Below are 22,076 nucleotides of genomic sequence, written 5' to 3' on the forward strand. Positions count from 1 at the left end.
GGAATTAGTCAATATGTGACCATTTGTGACTGGCTTCTTTCATTGCACATAATGCTTTCAAGGGTTTTCCATGTTGTGACATTTGTGAGTACTTTGTTCCTTCTCATTGCCAAAGAATATTTCATCGTATGTGTCTATCACTGTGTCATCAGTGGATAGACATTATTAGCATTTTCCTTTGAAGAGCAGAAGTTTTTAATTTTGATGAGGTCCAATGTATTAATTTTTTTCTTTGATGGCTCACACTTTGGGTGTCGTATCTAAGAAATATCTGCATAACCACAAGGACAAAAAAATGTTCTTAGTTTTCTTCTTCATGTGTTACAGATTGAGGCTTTATATTTATGCCCCTGATCCATTTTTTTAAATATATTTTTATTGTGGTAAAAATACATGTAACATAAAATTTGCCATTTTAACCATTTTAAATGTACAATTCAGGAGCATCAATTACATTCCCAATGTTATACATCCATCATCACTATCTATTCCCAAAACTTTTTCATGACCTCAAACAGAACCTCTGAACCCATTAAGTAATAACTCCCCATTTCTCCCTCCTCCGGGCCCTGGTAACCTAATTTTTGTCTCTAAGAATTTGCCTCTTCTAGATAGATGGATATTACATATTTTATATACTTTTTATATAATATATTTGTATATTACATGTTATATATGTTATATACTTATAAATATAAAAATATATAATATACATATATATTTTAGATATATAAATACATATTTTAGATATATATTATATACCATTTAGATATATAAGTATATATTATAAATATCTTTATAACATATTAAAAATATATAATATATAATATACACATATATATTTTTTTTTTTAAGATTTTTTTATTTATTTATTTGAGAGAGAATGAGAGACAGAGAGCATGAGAGGGAGGAGGGTCAGAGGGAGAAGCAGACTCCCCGCCGAGCAGGGAGCCCGATGCGGGACTCGATCCCGGGACTCCAGGATCATGACCTGAGCCGAAGGCAGTCGCCCAACCAACTGAGCCACCCAGGCGCCCATACACATATATATTTTTTAGAGAAAGAGAGCATGCAGAGAGAGAGCATGCACGGGGGGGGGGGGGGGGGGGCGTGGAGGGAGGCAGAAGGAGAGGGAAAGAATCTCGAGCAGGCTCCACGCTCAGCATGGAGCCTGACACAGGGCTCAATCTCCTGACCCTGAGACCATGACCTGAGCCAAAACCAAGAGTCGGACACTTAACCTACTGAGCCGCCCAGGCACCCCTAAATATTTCGTATTAAGTGGAATCATACAATATTTGTCCTTTTATGTCTTGTTTCCTTCACTTAGCATGATGTTTTCAAGGTTTATCTATACTGCAACATGTATCAAAGCTCCTTTTATAGCGGACTAATATCCCATTGCACGTATATACTACATTTTGTTTATTCATTCATCTGTTGTTGGACCCTTGAGCTGTCTGTACTTTTTGGCTACTGTCAATGCTGCAATGAGCATTGGTGTACAAGTATCTGAGTCCCTGTTAGCAATTCTTTCGGAACTGTGGGAGCCTGGTCTGCGCCTGTTTCCTCTAAAATAAAGTGGGTATAACCTTACCTGACTGACTGCTCCCAGGGTTGTTGCAGAATTAAATGAAAAGACAGGTGGGAAAAGCTTTCAAACCTGAAACGAACTCAACACATTTACGGCTCGTTAGTACTGCTGATACCATTATTACTGTAACATTCACCGTGATAACCAGCAGCAAGATTTCATGCACAGTTCCATACACGGGGAAGATGAAAAATCAAGCTCTTCACAGTGCTCTCGGGTTTCCTGCTTTGGCAAGGGTGTGGAAACACAGTGACAGCCAGTTGCTCAAGTGCAAGTACTCTGTTTTACTTCATTCACTACTGCAAAAAAAAATGTCAACCAGTTAAGGCTCTCGAGCCATAAGCCCCAAGGAGTTGACAAATAAGCTAGTCATTTTGAGCCCAAACTGCCCTCCTCTTTCCTCAACCCGCGATTAAATATACCCCACTATTTGAATTCACTTCCTTACAGGAAAAGAGAAAGAAGTTGCAATTCAGTTTTGCTAAATGGAAGAAGTCAATGTTTCTTTGAAATTTTTTACTGTAATTCATAGTAAAATATACAATTTACATAACAAACCAGTACAAACACACACACACACACCAATTTTCATAAAGCAACCCCTAACTTATTACATATAAGGTGCTTTCATATTTTCAATGCTATTCTATCCTGTACGGTTATAGTCTATTTTATTTTTTATTTATGGTCACAACCTACTAAATTGGTTTGCACCTTGGAAAACATGGGGAAGTAACAAAGGGAAAGGGCGTGTCCGCCTCCCTCACGATCCTGAAGAAAGACATGAGCCTCTCCCCTGCATCTCTATGTGGATTAGATACGCTATAGGATAACTGAGAGGCAAGGGTGAGGTCTCCTGATTCCGCTCCTCCTCTGAAGCAATGCCTGCCTTTCTTCCTCTCTTCTATCCTTCAGAAAATATGTATTGAGTGTCTACCATTTTCCAGGCATGGTGCTAAGTGCTGGGAATACAAAGATGAGTGAGACTGTGAACAACTCTCCAGAGGGGACAAACACACACCCCCTCTTGGCTGATCAAAAGCTTAATGGTTAAGCCCAAAGCGTCAATAAAAGAAACCCAAGGAATGTGAGGCCTCTTCCCATCCCGATGTTCCTTCCATGTGAAAGGGGTCCCACAACACCACCCTCCGGGCCCCCTTCCTCCCTCTCACACACTCCACCCCAAGAGAGATGGAGGACTGGTGATTTGGGAATCACACCAGATGGTCTGATTGGTGATTTAGGAAGGCAAACCTGGCGTGTGTGACCCTGAATTTTCCTCTAACCTTTCTCCTCAAATCAAACTGCCTTCACAGGTGCATCCCTTACTCCATCCTCCATGCTGGAAGTTTTATAAAGGATCTGCCCAGCACTGCCTGGGACTGGGTGCGGAAATGGACAGGTCTTCCTCTGCAGTTTAGTGTTATGAGGCCCACACAGAAAGTCACAATCTCTGGGACACCTGGGTGGCTCAGTCGGTTAAGCGTCCGACTCTTGCTTTTGGCTCAGGTTGTGATCTCATGGGTCATGATCTCATAGGTCGTGAGAACGAGCCCCACCTTGGGCTCTGCACTCAACGGGGAGTCTGCTTGAAGATTCTCTCCCTCTGCCCTGACCCCACTTGGGCGCATGCACGTGTTCTCTCTCTCTCTCTGTAAAATAAATATATAAATCTTAAAAAAAAAAAAAAAGTCGCAATCTCCGACAAGAGCTCCTTCATACCGTGAAAGTTTATCTCCATCCGCCTGACACCCCATCTTTCATTTTCGCTGTTCCAGGATTTAGGCAAGAAGAGGGGTACTATTCGGAAGGCCTCCTTGCACACCCCAACATCTCCCAGGAGTGAATCCCAGCCCTTCCCAATGCACATCGCCATCCTGGCTTCTCTGCCTCTTTCTGCCCCCTCTCCCCCTCTCAGCAGTGTTGTGCTTCACAAGCCCAACCACGGGAACCAAGTTGGCAGAGGCAGCCATCACCAATGGAGGGCAGATCGGGAAGGAGATCCTCCAAAAAAGACACAAGTGTCTTTAGTGAGCAGAGGAGAGACCGTGCCCCTCACATCCAGAGAGCAGATTCCAGCCCTCCCACGTTCTGCAAGGCCAGATGCAACACGGGACCCCCTACTTAAAGCCTTCCCAGTGCCTCCTAACCAAACCTCTTCCCGCGACTAAGATAGCTAGTCCTCTCTTCTCCTTTAAGGCCATCCTAAGTGTCCCCTCTCTGTAATACTGTCTTTCACTCCCCTGGGCAGAGGGAAATACTCTCTAGAAACATACTTAAACTGGTTTCCACCACAATGGTTGTAATCCAGGCATGGTTTCGATTTTTGAAATTCAACAAAATTGGCTGAAATTCCATTCCCACCTCCACCCCAGGCTCTCTGGAATTCTATAAGGGATTCTCAGTACTGGTTTCTCTGGCCACCTTTGATTCAGTCCTGCTTCGCCTGATGTGTTCAAAAAATAGGGGCACTGTCCTCCCCGCCCTGCACAAAAATGACCCAGATGGGATTCTCCCAGGCACACACACAGGCCTTTACATAGTTAGTAGATTTGACTAAAGGTTTGTAGGAGTTACGTTATAGAACCCAGATGATTTAAAATTAAATATTGGGCATCCTGTTCTAAGAATTCTTTTTTTTTTTTTTTTTAAAGACTTAGAGGTTGTTTTTGTTTTTGTTTTTTAAAGATTTTATTTATTTATTTGACAGAGAGAGAGATAGTGAGAGCAGGAACACAAGCAGGGGGAATGGGAGAGGGAGAAGCAGGCTTCTTGCCGAGCAGGGAGCCCGATGTGGGACTCGATCCCAGGACCCTGGGATCATGACCTGAGCCGAAGGCAGACGCTTAACGACTGAGCCACCCAGGCGCCCCTGTTCTAAGAATTCTATCAATTCACTTTCCACCTTCCCACCTATTACTTGGCTCTCTCTTTTGCCCTCCGTGATGTCCGGTGTAGGTTGTAATTCTAATAATGTCCACTTCATTGCCATGGTCTATTGTCATGTTGTGTCCTAATCGCTTATTTTTAAAGACTGTTCTCTAGAGATGGTGAGCATTTGGGAGCAACTTAAGGGCAGGCTCTGTACAGGTCTTACTATTCTCCTTATGGCCGGTAATTTTTTATATTAATTTTTTAGATCCTCCTTGTCATTCCCTTTCCCTTTCCTCTATTTCCTCTATTTCTATTCTTCTTTGCTTCTGGGAGGGCAGAGATGGCCGGCCGTCCCCCAGTAGTCAGTATCCTCTAATTCTTGTAGTATCTGAACCTTCAAAGTTTAGCTGTGCACATAGGCATCCAGAGTAAAGACATTTGCCAACCTCCCTTGTGATTACATGTGGCCATGTGACCAAATTCGGTGCATGAACATATGAGCAGAAGTGATGTCTCCGGGCACCTGGGTGGCTCAGTCGGTTAAGTGTCTGCCTTTGGCTCGGGTCATGGTCCCAGGGTCCTGGGATCGAGCCCCAAGTCGGGCTCCCAGCTCAGCGGGGAGCCTGCTTCTCCCTCTCCCCACTGTGTGCTCTCTCTCTCTCTCTCTCAAATAAATAAAATCTTTTTTTAAAAAAATCAGGCGTACTTTACAAAAAAAAAAAAGTAATGTCTCCACCTTCCAGTTCTTGCCCTTCCTTAAAAGGAAAGGGGCACTCCTCTCCCCTCCCCTTTTTCCCCTTCCTGCTGGCCAGATGTGGACCTAGGGACATAATGGGGAGCTCTCTGGGATCACAAAGATAAGAACAACATCCCAAGGGGTGAGAGAACAGAAAGTCAGAAGTGTGAATCCCCAGCCCCATGTCAGCTACGAAGCCCATGTTCAAACTGGTGCATGACATAAAAATTAACTTCCATCTTGTTTAAACCACTGTATTTTGGGTTCCTTTGTTACACCAACCAAACATATACCCTAACTGTATTAGTTTGCTAGGGCTGCCATTACAAAATGTTACCGAGTGGCTTAAAGAACAGAAATTTCTTTTCTCACAATTTTTTTTTTAAGTAGGCTCCACACCTAGGGTGGAGCCCAACACGAGGCTTGAATTCCCAACATTAAGATCAAGACCTGAGCTGAGATCAAGAGACAGATGCTTAAACTGACTGAGCCATCCAGGCGCCCCTATTTTCTCACAGTTCTGCAGGCTGGAAGTCCAAGGTCAAACATCAGCAGGGTTGGTTTCTTCAAAGGCCACTCTCCTTGCCTTGGAGATGGCCATATTCTTTTGGTGTTTCCACATGGTCTTCTGTTTGTGCACGTCTAGGTCCAAATCTCTTGTGAGCACACCAGTCATACTGGATCAGGACCTACCCTGAAGACTTCATTTTAACTTAATTACCTCTTTAAAGCCATTCGGAGACACTAAAGGTTAAGACTTCCACAGACGAATTTTGAGGGGACACAACCCAGCCCATAATACTAATACATGTTTCTTCCTGCCTTCTGTTTTCCCCTGAGTGAATACGCTAGGTGTCCTTGTGGGAGAGGAGAAATGCTTGGAAGCACAGAGAGAGAGTCTTCTGAACTAAAAAGAGGTTCCCCTGAGCTAGAGAGGCAAACAGGAGGAACCACACTCTGCTCCCTAGCAGCTCCCAGCAGATGGCCAGGCCTGGGATTCCTGGACGCTGAGCCTGAGTCCCAGAGACCCAGCAGAGCAGGCCTGAGGAGACTCAGCAGCATGGAGAACAGACTGACAGCTGCCAACAGGCACGGCCTCCGGGGGCCATGGCTCCATGTCTGACCTGGGCCTAGCGTTACCTTGGCTCAGGAGACTCCAAGATGCATTTCCCACCAACCCAGCAGAATTGGAGCCTGAAAAATAAATACATCATTTCTTGCATATCTGAGTTAATTAACTAAAATCAGTGCATCTGGAAGCGCCTGGGTGGCTCAGTCGGTTAGGCGTCTGCCTTCAGCTCAGGTCATGATCTCTGGGTCCTGGGATCAAGTCCCGCATCGGGCTCTGTGTTCAGCGGGGAGTTTGCTTCTCCCTCTGCCTCTGCCCCTCCTCCTGTTCTCTCTCTCTCTCTCCCCCTCTCTCAAATAAATAAAATCTTTAAAAAGAAAAAACCAGCGCATCTGTATCCCCTGGCACCTAGCAGAGTATCTGATACGGAACAGCACGCTTGAGAGGTCAGAGGAAGAAAGGAAAATGGAAAGGAAAGAAGATACACAGGGAAAAGCCCAGACCAGCACCTCCTCCCATTGCTAGCTTCTCCATCTTCCCAAGGCCATGTGCTGCTTCCCTCTTCTGCGCTCCACCTGGCATTCATCTTATCACATGTACTGCTTTCCTTTGTGTGGCTGTGCTCTGGACTTCAAATCCCCACGGAGGATGACCAGCTGGAGGTGAAGAACCACACCTTTTCACTGCCCCCATCCTGCACCCCACCACACCGCAGGCAGGGACTCAACTGGTGGGGTTTTTTTTAAGTGAGTGGAATGGGGATTGGGTCAAGTCGCTCAGAGTGGAGGCAGGTGGAGTCACTTGGGGCAAGCCTCCTGCAGAAGAGAAGCTGGGCTGGCTCCAGGGGGAGGAGGAGAGTGTGGCTGGGAGCAGAGGAGCAGAGCAGTGGGGGCAGGAGGGCGGGCCACACCCCCAGCCCTCTCGAGAGCTGGCTCCGGGCTCACAGTGCTGTCCTCTTCCTGATCATGATTTATTCAACTGCAGCTGTGTCTGAAAATAGCCTAGGCAGGTGGCTTATTCTCAGAGGACACAGCATGTGGGCGGCCCTGGAGTGTAGCCTCGACATATAAACCCAGGCTACACTGGATGCTTTCACTGAGGTGGGCAGATCAGACCTTAGCCCATTTCACAGAGGATGATACAGGGCCAGAGGGATGACAGACCTTGCCCAGGTTTACACAGGACCAAGAGTTGCTGGAGGAGGAAAGGGACTGCCCTAGAGGAAAGAAAGCATTTGTCTTCTGGTCTGAGGGGGACATATGGGTTGCAGTGGCCTGAGCTCCGCCACCACCACCCCTGACCCAGCTTCCCGAGGGCATATGCCAAGTGTTGGGAAAAGAGGTCCAGCCCAGCTGGAAGGAAGCACCTGGATGGAACAGAAGAAAGTCATACAGGAACCAAACCTCTGTTCCCTCATCACCTCCGGCATGCTCCCGAGCCAGGAAGCAAACCTAGACCAGCTGGGCTTCCGTGTCCCCATCTCTCAAAGCAGGGCCCAACAGCCACAACTCAGCTGTGTGTCTGCTTCTCACTACCCTTCACACGGCAGAGAGGGCAGAGAGAAGCAAGCTCTCCTGCCTCTTCATAGAAGGGCACTGAAAAGGGAGGGCTCCCCCCTTATGACCTAACCACCTCCTAACACCATCACAACTGGGCATGAAGTTTCAACATACCAGAATTGAGGACACAAATATTCAGTGTATAGCCCTCTACCCCTGGCCCCCCAAATGCATGCCCTTTTCACATGCAAAATGCATTCATTTCATCCCAGCAACCCCCAAACTCATTCATTCCAGTGTCAGCTCTTTGGAGGAGTCCATGGTCTCATCTGTCGCCTCCATCAGATGTGGGTGAGACTGGAGCTAAGTTCCCTCCTAAGGCAGACCGCTCTCCAGCTATGACCCTGTGAACCCAAGCAAGTGACATGCTTCCCAAATACAATGGGGGGGGGGGCACCAGACAGACATTCCCTTTCCAAAAGGGAGGAACAGGGAAGAAGGAAGGGATGGCAGGTCTCAAGCAAGTCCAAAACCCACAGGACAAACACCATGAGATCTGAAGCCTGGAAAGCAATCCTCTTTGGCTAGATGTTCTGCCTTCCAGGCCACTGCAGGGGCGGGGGCGGGGAATGGAGTGTCACCCCCACGGTTTGGTGAGGTGCCACCTATGCCGAGGCCCTCTGCCAAGCGGGGATCACACCCCCAGAGCTCTGCCAGACGGCTCTCTGCCCTGTTGGAAGCTAGACAGTAGCCCTGATGACTCTTAACTCTCCTTCAAGATCCTTTTTCCCAGATGACAGTGTTTCTGCTAGTACTATCTCATCTCAGTTCCTGTCTTCTGTTGAGGTAGCTAATTAAATGCCTGGTTCACAATCACACTACTCTCCTTAGGTCAGTCCTCAGTGTTCTCTTCCGAACACACTTTCTCTTTTTTCACAGTACAGACAGAATTTTTCAAATCTTTGTTTTGGTTCCTATTTGCTTAACAATTTCGGGCCCACCTTCAAGTCATTTCTTCAATTCATTTCTCTGCTCTTGCACTTTACCGTAAGCAGTCAGGAGGAACCAAGCCACTCCTTTGTTAAGAAATCTCAGTTAAATACCCGATTTCATTGCAATTTCATTGCACCCAAGTCCTACCTTCTAGAAAACACTAGAACACTTTATAACGAGGACGGCCTTTTCTCCACTGTCATATAACATGTCCCTCTTTCCCATTTGAGGCCTCATCAGAATGGCCTTTACCATTCATTTTTCTACCAACAATCTGTGCTTGATTGTTTATGTATTCTCTAAAAAGACGGACATTTTCGGGGTGCCTGGGTGGCTCAGTTGGTTAAGTGTCTGACTCTTGATTTGGGCTCAGGTCATGATCTCGGGATCCTGGGATTGAGCCTCACATCGGGCTCCTCGCTCAGTGCAGTCTGCTTAAGATTCTCTCCCTCTTCCCCACCCTCTCCCTCTGCTCCTCCTGCCCCGCCCCCCGCTTGCTCTCTCTCTCCCTCTCTCAAATAAATCCTTTTTTAAAAGATTTATTTATTTGAGAGAGAGAGCGAGTGAGCACAAGCAGGGGGGAAGAGCAGAGGGAAAGGGAAAGCAGACTCCCTGCTGAGCAGGAAACCCAACACAGGGCTCGATCTCAGGACCCCGAGACCATGACCTGAGCCAAAGGCACATACACACTTAACCAACTGAGCCACCCAGGTGCCCCTCAAATAAATAAATAAATCTTAAAAAAAAATATATGCATGTTTTCTCTTAGTGCTCTCCTCTTTTCTTCCAGAGCTCTCTACAGAACCTCTCCTCAGAGCCCCGTGGCAACAATACGGGGCTCTTCCAGCATATGTACTTCAAAACCCCTCCAGTTGCAAAGCCACTTGCACATTTTCAGGTCTTTGTTATAATGGCACCCACTTTTGGAAGAGCCATCTGCTTCCCTGAGCTCACCAACAAAAGCTAATCTCTTCCAGAAACAACAGCGCAGACGCACCTAGAAATCTTGTTTAATCTTGGGCTACCAGAGCATCCTAGAGCCCAGTCAAATTGATATATGAAATTAACCATCACATACTCCATGCCATGCTGATCCTTTAAATAAAAGAACAGTCTGGTTGGAGAAAAAGAAGCATAAATCATAGATAAGTGACTACACTAGACTTCTAATGGCATTGCATCTGCCAGACAGACACATTGTTCTAGAAGTGCAATGGTGAAGGGCTTTGGGGGTGACAATTCTGCCTGGAACTGAATGCACCGAGGAAGGCTCACCATGGGCAAGACATTTGAGCTGAGCCCAAGGACTTGTAGGCAGAGACGGAGGAGAAAGACAAGCCCTGTAGGAGAGGGAGTGATGAAGGCACCAAGCAAGGAAGAAGGTGGCAGGCAAGAGGAGCCGTGGGGCCGGGAACACAGCCTACCCTGCTGGGAGGAGGGAGCGGGCTGGAAGAGGAGGCCAGAAAGGTGCTCGAGCCTAACTGTGAAGGGCCCAGCACATGAAGGAATTTGGATTTTCACCCAGAAGGCTAGGGGGTTCTCAACATTTTTTTAACGTAAGAATCCTTTTTTTTTTTTTAACGGACTTCATTTTTTAGAGCAGTTTTAGGTTCAAAGTTGAGAAGACACAGAGATTTCCATATACTTCCCTGCCCCCAACTACACACTCACAGCCTCCCTTATTATCAAATTCCCACACCAGAGTAGCACATTCGTTACGATGGATGAACCCACGTCGGCCCGTCATTATCACCTAAAGTCCATAGCTTACATTAGGTTTCACTCTTGTGTACATTCTATGGGTTTTGACAGATGTACAATGACATGTACCTACTACTATAATATCAAACAATAGTTTCACCCTAAAATCCTCTGTGCTCCACCTACTCATCAGCCCCTGGAAACCGCCGATCCTTTTATTGTCTCCATAGTTTTGCCTTTTCGGGAATGTCATACAGTTGGGATTATGCACTATGTTGCCTTTTTAGATTGGCTTCTTTCACTGAGTAATATGCCTGTAAGGTTCCTCCATGTCTTTTCTTGGCTTGATAATCAACTCCTTTAATCACTGAGTAATATTCCATTGTCCTCTTTTAATGTCAAACTATTCTGAAGATCCCACTGACATAAAAACCACATCTTTAGAATCCACAGATACAAAAACTATGATGAATCCAACAAGGCTTTGTTTGTATTATTAGCTATATTGGCCTCAAATAAATTATTCACGTCTCATATTTTTCATGCTAAATAAAGATCAAAATGACAGTGGTTAGGGAGTGTTTGTATGGATTCACAGATCCCAGGGGTTGGTGGCATAAAGTTGGGGATGCTGTAGGTATTGGATAACTATCTAAAGATCTTTGGTAGGGCACAGGACTAGTGAGATTTGCATTTTCACAAGATCATTCTAGCTAGTTGCATTGTAGGATGGACTCCAGGACTCTCCTCCTGAGACAAGTCTCCAAACAAGATCGTGGCTACATATGGTAAGCACAGTTGCGCCAACTTCACAGAGAATCCATTAAAAATGCTCATCCATGCATTCAACCAAAAATCTTACTTCAGTTATGCTTCCAAACAAAAGCTTGCTTTAGAAAGCAACACCGAGAAGTCTAGAATCCAAATTTGGTTTCAGGATCAAAGAGCTAGACGCCTACTTCAGAGAAGACCAGATTCTGCAGAGGCCTCAGAACCAAGCCAAGGCCATGAAAAGATCATCCTGAAGAGAAGATTCAAGGTAGAGAAGCAAGCTGGTGTCATACCAGCCACACCTTCTCTCAACTCCTAGTAACATACCCTCATCAAGCCATTTAAGAACAACCCTTAACTCTAGAATTCATTTCAGAGGATGACTTGCTCAAGAAATTGGGGTTCCAGAACAGAGAGTCCAAATTTGGTTTCAAAACTGAAGATCTAGTTACCCTGTCCAGATTAAAAAAAAAAAAAAAAAACCTGATGAGGTCTTAGAACAAAAATAAGACCAGGAACATGATCTCTGATGATGAACATGATCTCTCTACCAATGGCTTCTGATTTCTCTGGAGCCAGAAGTAGGAGGCAAGTTCAGTGTATCTGATATTGTCACTCTTGGCCCCACATCTCTCTCTCTTCTTGGGTCTTCACCCTTCCGATGGACTACAAGCTAAACCTTCTCGAGACCCTAAGCAGGACTCTGGGAGCCACAGACACGCAGAAGCACTGCAAGAGACACCTTTCAGCACTATCGACCTCGCCTCACTCTTGACATGGGCAGAGCTCAAGAACAGTGCGAACAAAATTCATACACACCATTTTCCAGTCATCACGGTAATCACTGATTCAGGCAAAAATCATCAGTGGATGTTAAAACCTTTAAGTGAATGTTTGATGAGTAACAAGATATACATTGCCCCAAAGATGATTTATTAATTACAAAAAAAAAAAAATCCTGATAATTCTGCAATAGAGAAACCTGGCAGTCTCCACATTAACCTAGTGATCAAAATTTATTTCACCAGTAATAGTGCAAACTGACATGAACTGCTTCCTGATATGATAGGCTGAGATTGGCACCACATCACTATACAGGCTGCATCGAATTATGTGGAAACACCAGAAAAATGGAGTTACCTCCTACAAAGTAACAGCCCTGAACTCTTTAAAAAATAAATTGAATAATGATAATGTGGTTGGAGAGAAGATAAGCCAAGGAAAGAACTACAAAGTTCAGTCTAATAAAGTGTTTTCTTCGTATGTAGTGTGTGCTACCTTTTCTGTGGAGGGATAGGGGAAGGTATATAATCCGAGACCTCTTTATGCGTAAAATTTCTCTCCATAAGTGCTCAGTATACTGGTAACACTGGGTGTCTCTGGGGAAGGGAGGTGGAGAACTGGACTGGGAGACAGCCTGGCTTTTCACTTTAATCTTGTCCTCCTATTTGAATGCTTTAAATCATTTCAATGTGTTATTTATTCCAAGGGGTTTTTTTAAAGATTTTATTTATTTATTTGAGAGAGAGAGAAAGAGCACAAGTGGGGGAGAGAGGCAGAGAGAGGAGCAGACTCCCCATTGAGCAGGGAGCTCCATGCAGGTCTCGATTCCAGGACCCCAAGATCACGACCTGAGCTGAAGACAGATGCTTAATCAGGTGCCCTGAGCCAGCCAGGAGCCCCTCAAAGAGTTTTTTTAAACTCAACCTAAAAAGGTAACTCTCAAACATAATATCAAGTAGAAAAAAACAAACACATTATGAGTACATGTTATATGATTCCATTTACATAAATTGTAAAACTAGTCAAAATAAATATAAGGAGGGCTAGGAGACTCACATTTCTTGATTTCAACACTTACACAAAGCTACAGTAATAAATACAGTGTGGTGGTGGCATAAAGACAGACATACAGCCTATGGAATAGAATTGAGAGTCCAGAAATAAACCCATACATCTGTGGCCAATTAATTTTCAACAGAGATGCCAAGACTAGTCAATGGGGAAAAATATTCAACATATGGTCTGGGGCAACTAGAGAGCCACATGCAAAAGAACAAGGTTGGATCCCTACACCATACCATATGCAAAAATTAATTCAAAATGGATCAACCTAAATATAATCTAACTATAAAACTTTTACAAGATACCATAAGGTTAAATCTTCATGAACCCCGGATTTGGCAATGGATTCTTAGATATAATACCAAAAGCACACATACCCAAAGAAAAATTAGGTAAATCGGAATTCATCAAAATTAAAAACCTTCATGCATTAAATGATATCATCCAAAAAGTAAAAAGATAACCTATAGAATCGTAGAAAGTACTTGCAAACCATACATCTTTAAAAGGTCTAACACCCAGAACAAATAAAGAACTCAATAGACAACAAGACAAACAACCCAATTTTAAAATAAGCAGGGGATGTGAATAGACGGTTCTCCAAAGAAGATCTACAAATGGCCAATAAGCATATAAAAAGATGCTCAACATAACTAGTCATTAGGAAAACGCAAATCAAAAGCACAATGAGATACCCATAGGATGGCTATAATTTAAACAACAACAACAACAACCACCACAAAAACCAGAATGTAAGTGTTAGCTGGGACATGGAGAAACTGGAAACCTTGTACGTTCCAGGTGGGAATGGAAAGTGGTGCAGCCTCAGGAAAACAGTTCGGCAGTTCCTTAAAAAGTTAAACATAAAGCTATCATATTATCTTGCAATTCTACCCCGAGGAATAAACCCAAAAGAGTTGAAAACAGGTATTCAAATACTTCTACGGTAATGTTCATAGCTGCGGGATCCACAAAAGTCAAAAGATAGAAACAACTCAGATGCCTATCAACAGATGATTGGATAAGCAAAATGTGGTGTATCCATACAATGGAACATTATTCACCTATAATAAGGAGTAAAGGGCCAACACCAGCTACCACATGGATAAGGCTGACAACATTACACTTAAGTGAAAGAAGCCAGACACAGAAGGTCACATGTTGCCGTATGATTCCATTTCTTTCAAGTGTCCTGAATAGGTAAATCCCGAGAGACAGAGTAAATTGGTGTTAGCCACAGGCTGGGGGAGGGAGAACAGGAAACGACTGTTTAATGGGTACAGCTTCCCTTTGGGGAGATGAAAATGTTCTAGAATTTGATAGAGGTGGTCATTCACACAGCACCGTGAGTATATAAAACGCCACTGAATTGTACACTTTAAAACAGGTGATTTTATGTTGTATGAATTTCAGCTCAATTTAAAAAAAAAAGAAAATGAAAAAAAAGACGTCAGGCTAGGGGTTAGCTTCACCTTGAGGTGGGGGTAGTGCCTGGAAGGAGCACAAGGGCAGCTTCCGGGGGGCTGGGTTCTGGTTGCACTTGTGCGTGACCTTGTGAGAATCCAGCCACCTATATCCTGATGACGTGTGCTGTGACCTCCGTGCATTTTATAAAAGTAGCAGGAAGCTTTGTTTTGTACTCTTTAAAAAGGGAAATTCTTCTTGCCACATTTAAGATGGTGACGGCAAGTTTTATCTGGTGACAGGGCCAAGGTGAGGTTGATGCAAGTAAGGTGAACCGTGCAAATGCAGGGCCAGATCCTGCCTTTGTTTCAAAGACTGATATTTTATCCATCATGGCATTTTTGCATTTGTTATGTTTTTGGAAATACTGCCATTAAAATAGCATTTATCTTGGCTACCGAGTTTTTTTTTTTTGGCATCCTGTTAAATGTTGCACTTCTCACGACGAGTGCCTCACTCACCTCACCTCAGTCCTGCCCGGCCCTAATTTCAAGCTGGCACCATTGGTGAATCACAAGGGCGACCTGCCCTCATCTGCCTCGCACTGGCTCCAACCCAGAATGCTCACACAAATACGGGGGGTGCGCCGCCTCAGGTGGCACGGACAAGACCCCCACCCTTCTCCCTGACACTCCACCAAGCCTCCTGACCCCTCAACTTCTGGGACCCTGAGAGGGTTCATTACTTAGCAGGCAGGGACCCATGGCCCCACACTGTCTGCTAAGAAGTTGGATACGAGGTAGTAGCCAGAGTCCGTCATGGGGAAATCCCAGGAGGACCCTCGTAAGTGAGCATGCCCCATCCCCATAATGATTAGCCACATTCACTTCCGGAAGTGCTGCTTGGTCCTTTGTTTTCTGAGGGGGCAAATGTAAGCACAGTTGTCTTGAATGCGCATTTCAGGAGATAAGACAAGAGGATGTGGCATTACTTTTCCAGTACTCTTTCTTTCTCTTATACTCCCGGGGATTCACTTATGAAATCAGACCCTCCCGTCTTGAAGAAAAATGTTTCCCTTGACATCCAAGGGAAAGTGACATAGTCTTAACATTTTTCTTCTAGCATGGAGGACATTAGGAGAAGGAAGGGAAAAGTGAAGGGGGGGAGATCAGAGGGAGAGATGAACCATGAGAGACTATGGACTCTGAGAAACAACTGAGGGTTCTAGAGGGGAGGGGGGTGGGGGGATGGGTTAGACCGGTGATGGGTATTAAGGAGGGCACGTTCTGCATGGAGAACTGGGTGTTATACGAAAACAATGAATCGTGGATCACCACATCAAAAACTAATGATGTTTGTATGGTGACTAACATAATAAAAGAAAATTTTTTTAAAAAAGGAAAAATAAATAAACAAATAAATATTTATGAAGCAGTATATTTTTTAAATGTGGCAAAGTAGAAATTTCTCCAAAGCATGTGGTGATTTTTAGCATTTAATAATTCAGTGTATCCTATCAAGTTAGTAAAAGTACACTGTATAAGGGCACCCGGGTCAGTCGTTAAGCGTCTGCCTTCGGTTCAGGTCATGATCCCAGGGTCCTGGGATCGAGCCCCGCATCGGGCTCCCTGCTCCGCGGGAAGCCTGCTTCTCCCTCTCCCACTCCCCCTGCTTGTGTTCCCTCTCTCGCTGTCTCTCTCTCTCTGTCAAATAAATAAATAAAAATCTTTAAAAAAAAAAAAAAGTACACTCTATAAAAAGAAAATAAAGTTTTAAAAACCATATTATAACAGAAAACCTATAAAATTGATATCTACATTATGCAGCCATCAGAAAAAAAAACGAAATCTTGCCATTTGCAATGACGTGGATGGAACTGGAGGGTGTTATGCTGAGCGAAATAAGTCAATCAGAGAAAGACAAGTATCATATGATCTCACTGATATGAGGAATTCTTAATCTCAGGAAACAAACTGAGGGTTGCTGGAGTGGTGGGGGGTGGGAGGGATGGGGTGGCTGGGTGATAGAATTAGGGAGGGTATGTGCTATGGTGAGTGCTGTGAATTGTGCAAGACTGTTGAATCATAGATCTGTACCTCTGAAACAAATAATACATTATATGTTAAAAAAAAAAGAAGAAGAAGAAGAAGATAGTAGGAAGGGAAAAATGAAGGGGGGGGAAATCAGAGGGAGAGACGAACCATGAGAGACTATGGATTCTGAGAAACAAACTGAGGGTTCTAGAGGGGAGGGGGGTCGGGGGATGGGTTAGCCTGGTGATGGGTATTAAAGAGGGCTTATACTGAATGGAGCACTGGGTGTTATGCACAAACAATGAACCATGGAACACTACATCAAAAACTAATGATGTAATGTATGGTGACTAACATAACATAATAAAATAAAACTTAAAAAATAAATAAATAAATAAAAATAAAAGATTTCACATGCAAATCAAAAAATAATTAAATTAAAAAATATACTGCTTCATAAATATTTATTTGTTTATTTATTGTTCCTTTTTTAAAAAAATTTTCTTTTATTATGTTAGTCACCATACAAACATCATTAGTTTTTGATGTGGTGATCCACGATTCATTGTTTTCGTATAACACCCAGTTCTCCATGCTGTACGTGCCCTCCTTAATAGATATCTACATCTATATGAACATTCACGTGGTATATATGCTTTATCTTAAAATGGGACCAAATTCTGGAACAATGCAGTCCAACAGAAATTTCTGCAATGATGGAAATGTTTTCTATTTTCGCCAACCAACATGGTAGCCATGAGCCACAACAGGCTCTCGAGAACTTGAAATGCAGCTAGCCTGCCTGAGGAACTGAATTTCAAATTCTACTTAATTTTAACTAGTTTAACTTTAAACTTATTTAAATAACCACATGCTCCTGTACTATATAAAACAGCACAAATTTATATAGCATTTTGAAAACATTCGATTCACTCAACATTGATTGGCAAGGTCTTTCCAATTCAATAAATGTGCTTCTCAAACACTAGTACCTATGTACATGATAACACAAGTAGGTCACAAAGTATAATGTAAAACTAGACTCCAATAACAGTAGCACCAAAACTACAGAATAAATTTTAAAGACCATACATGACCCAAATTAAAAAACTGAGAATATCTCACGAAGATATTTTCCAAAAAGAAGGTTAGAAACAGTGGCCTAAAACATTGAAACCCAGGAAGCCAGAAGAACAAAATAAAGCAAAGGCACTAATAATTCAGAAACTGGCCAGAGATCATTTGGGCGGGGCATGAGGCTAGCTCTCCTTTTAAGAAGAGAGTCAGGGAGACATTTCTGGGGAGACCAAATTTTCCACCAACATCTACAACTGAAAGTGAATGAAGCATGTGAAGAGACAGGTTTATCAGTTGCTGACATTTGGGGCCAGAGAATTCTTTGCTGCGGGGAGGTTCCGGCCACTGCAGGATGTTCAGCAGCGTCCCGGCCTCTCTACCCACTAGATGCCGGCAGCCCCTCCCCTTGCCCCAGTTGTGGCAACCACACTTGGTGGAGTGTCAGGGAGAAGGGCAGGGGTCTTGAGGGGAGAGGAAGGAGAGGGAATAACCCCAGGAGAGAACCACATGTCTATACAAAGAGTAAATTCAAGCGCCATGAGGTGGGACAAGGTGGAAATATCCCAGAACCAAAAGAGAGCCTGTCAAGAATGATGCTGGTGAGAACGGTGAGGTTAGGTAAGCCAGAGACATGTAGGGCCTCCGCACAATCCCTTATAGGATTCTGGGGTTTATTCTAAGAGAAAGGAGAAAACATGGAGCCACTGAAGGGTTTTAAAGAGGTGCAGGACGTGACTTGCTCCATGTTTAAAAAGAGCACTGATTTGGAGAATGTTCTGCAAGGGACACAAGAGGGATCATTCTGCAGAAAGAATAGTGTTGAACAGTCAGCCTCTTACCCATTGATGCGCTTCTCTGTGCCTCCATTTCCTCATTTATAAAATGGAGATAATAGTACACATACCCTGTCAGAAACACAAGAAGTAACAAGAGTTGGTGAGGATGTGGAGAAAAAAGAAACCTTATGCACTGTTGGTGGGAATGCAAATTGGTGCAGCCACTATGGAAAACAGTACGGAGGTTCCTCAAAAAAATTAAAAATAGAAGGGCACCTGGGTGGTTCAGATGGATAAGTGTCTGCCTTCGGCTCAGGTCACGATCCCAGAGTCCTGGGATCAAGCCCCACATCGGGCTCCCTGCTCAGCGGGGAGTCTGCTTCTCCCTTTGCCCCTCACCCTGCTCTGTCTCTCTCTCTCACTCTCTCTCTCAAATAACTAAATACAATCTTTTTTTAAAAATTAAAAATAGAACTACCCTATGATCCACTAATTCCACTACTGGGTATTTACCCAAAGAAAAGGAAAACACTGATTCAAAAAAGATATATGTACTCCTATGTTTATTGCAGCATTATTTACAATACTCAAGATATGGAAGCAACCCAAGTATCCATCCATAGATAAATGGATAAAGAGGTGGTATATATACAGAATAGAATATTACTGAGCCATAAAAAAGAATGAAATCTTGCCATTTGCAACAACATGGATAGAGCTAGAGGGTATAATGTTGAGTGATATAAGTCAGAGAAAGACAAATACCATATGATTTCCAAATGTGGAACTTAAGAAACAAAACAAACAAACAAATGAAGAAAAAAGACACAACTGAAAAAAGACTTTTAAATACAGAGAACAAACTGGTGGTCGCCAGAGGGGAGGTGGATGGGGGGGATGGGTGAAATAGATAAAGGGGATTAAGAGCACACTTATCCCAATGAACACTGAGAAACGTAGAGAATTGCTGAATCACTACATTGTACACCTAAAACTAATATAACACAGTATGTTAATTATATTGGAATGAAATAAGTAAATAAGTAAATAATTTTTTTGAAAGCAAGTAAAATAATAATAGTAGTAGTAGTAGTCCACATACCCTGAGGGTGATTTTGAGTATTAAAAGCAACTAGGATTTATAATACACTTAGAATGGTGCCTAGCACATAGCAAGTGCTTTATAAGCCATTTACTCTTATTATGACTGCATTCATCCCGGTGAAAGGTGATTGTAAGCTTTGAGTGATGGTAGTGAAATTATTTCTATGGAAGGCTGCAGCTGCAGCGTGCTGTGGAGTTAAAAGGCTTAACTAAAGAAGATGCAAATTCTTGGAGAGAAGTGGGCAAAAAAGAGCTCTATGGGAGGTAGATGGGCCAGGTGGGTGGGCAGGGAGGGAAATGAAGTAATTGCGGACAACTTCAAGGTTTCGGGCTTAGGCAATTATGTAGATGGGGGTCCCCTTTATGCAGTGGACAAGACAAGACATAATGAATTTGAGACAGTCATGTGGACATATTAATAGTTAATCAAGGGGCACTTGGGTGGCGCAGTCAGTTAAGCATCTGACTCTTGGTTTTGGCTCAGGTCATGATCTTAGGGTTGTGAGATCAGGTCCCATGTCAGGCTCCATGCTTAGCACAGAGTCTGCCTGGGTTTCTCTCTCCCTCACGCTCTGCCCCTCCCCCTCCACTCTCTCTAAAATAAATAAATCTTTAAAAAAAATAATAGCTGATCAATGGATCAAAGCTCAGGAAAGAGTCTGGACTGATGATATAAGCCTGTACATCGTTTGCAAAGAGAGAAAACACTGAATAATTTAATTTGAATTAAACATTTAGTAATAATATTTAAACTACTGCTTATAATAATACAGTTTATAACACCTAAACAGCCACCAATAGGGGACTGGTTAAATATACTGTAATATGATCATAAATGGAATATCATAGAACTGATTTTTTAAAAAATCAACATTATATATCCTGATACAGAATGACCCACAAGAGACATTGTTCAGTAAAAAAGAAATGTAAGGCAGGCGCCTGGGTGGCTCAGTCATTTAAGCGTCTGCCTTCAGCTCAGGTCATGATCTCAGGGTCCTGGGATTGAGCATCGGGCTCCCTGCTCAGCAGGGAGTCTGCTTCTCCCTCTGCCCCTCCCTCCAGCTCATGCACTCGCTTTCTCTCTTTCTCTCACACAAATAAATAAATAAAATCTTTTTAAAAATGTAAGGCACACAACAAAATGTATCACAGTCTAATAAGTTTGTCTGCTTACCTCCCCACCAAGAATAGATTTGCTAATATTATATACATGGATAGTTCTAGAAGGATAACACAATTGCTAACAACCATAGCAATGGCTAGAGGACACAAGTTGGTGAAGATTTAGTTTTTACTCCATGTTGTTTAGTATCATTGTATTTAAAAACACATGCACGTATTACAAAATTTTTAAAGTATATACATTAAAAAAAAAAAAACATGGTTTGGGGAAAAAATTGTTCTGGTAGCAGGGGTGCCTGGGTGGCTCAGTCAGTTAAGTGTATGCCTTCAGCTCAGGTCATGATCTCGGGGTCCTGAGATCAAGCCCCACGTTGGGCTCCCTGCTCAGCGGAGAGCCTGCTTCTCCCTCTACTTCTGCCTCCAGCTTCCCCCTCTTGTGCTCTCTCTCTATTTATCTAGTGAATAAATAAAATCTTTTTTTTAATTGCTCTGGTAGCAATGGGGAGTAAGAGACTGGAGGCAAGAAACCAGCTTGCAGGCTACTGCAATAGTCCAAGCAAGAGAAAATGAGTATTAGGGCTGGCACTGTGTCAGTCAGGATGAAGAGGAAGAGCCGGTTCCCAGAAGCACTTTGCAGGTAGAATTCAAGTTTGGATGAGTGACTGGATATGGGGGTGAAAGCAGGAAAGGATGATGCCCAGGACTTGGACTGAGAAAGATTTCACCCCCACCCCCAGGTCCACCCATTCCTCCAATAGCTCCTAGAAGGCTGAATGGATGAGATCTGCCTGATTCCCACCCAGAGAAGCTGAAATACATGCTTTCCTACATCCACTGACATTCTCTGCCTTTCCTTCCTGCCAATGAGCAGCAGAAATGCCTCTAACATAAAGAACATGTTTCAGATTTTTTTCCTTTTCCCCATCTAAATGTTGAATTTCTCTTCACTTTGGAATAGCCTGACCCAGAGTAGCTACAGGATGCTGCATTTACATGCAGCTCTCTTGGCTGAAGCCAGCTGGCAAGGAGTGTTGGGTAACTGTCAGCCTCTTCAGACAGAGTTAGGGATATTATGAGCTTGTAAATCAGGAGACCGCAGCTTGCTTACAAAGCAGCTTTGCCCAAGAAGATGGGTCCTGACTTTGGAAAGTCGAGACAGAGGTGGCCTCAGACAGCTGTGGGATCTCTGCCTCCCCCTTTCTTTTTCCAAAAGCAGATAAAAAAAAAAAAATGCTAACTCTGCTCACATTCCACAAGGATGAGTCTTGTTTATCCCTAGGCACAGATGTACCTGCCAAAAAACTGCTAATTCGTTTTCCCTTTCGTGGAGAGACTGAGTCAGGACTCAGAGGGGCTATTCTCACCTCTCTCAGGCAGCCCTTTCTGGTCCTCCCCTGACTTGGTGCAGACTGAGAAGAACTGAACTTGGCCAAGACAAAACCCTGAGCTTGAGACCAAAAGCCCAAGCAGCCCCA

The 22,076-nt window shown here is 43.7% G+C and overlaps 1 long non-coding RNA gene across 12 annotated transcripts in view; it reads right to left on the bottom strand.

The window, feature by feature from the left end:
* The window catches only part of LOC118521786 (uncharacterized), a 248,140-nt gene that overhangs the window by 169,842 nt on the left and 56,222 nt on the right, over positions 1 to 22,076 (bottom strand). For 8 of the 12 annotated variants that reach the window (XR_013442579.1, XR_013442575.1, XR_013442583.1 and 5 more), the window contains one exon: positions 18,436 to 18,501. The exons of the other annotated variants lie outside the window; for them this stretch is intronic. This is a non-coding gene — a long non-coding RNA (uncharacterized LOC118521786). The remainder of the gene's footprint in view (positions 1 to 18,435; positions 18,502 to 22,076) is intronic. 12 annotated transcript variants of the gene reach the window in all.

Source organism: Halichoerus grypus, chromosome 11, assembly GCF_964656455.1.
Source record: "Halichoerus grypus chromosome 11, mHalGry1.hap1.1, whole genome shotgun sequence".
Lineage (NCBI taxonomy): Eukaryota > Metazoa > Chordata > Mammalia > Carnivora > Phocidae > Halichoerus > Halichoerus grypus.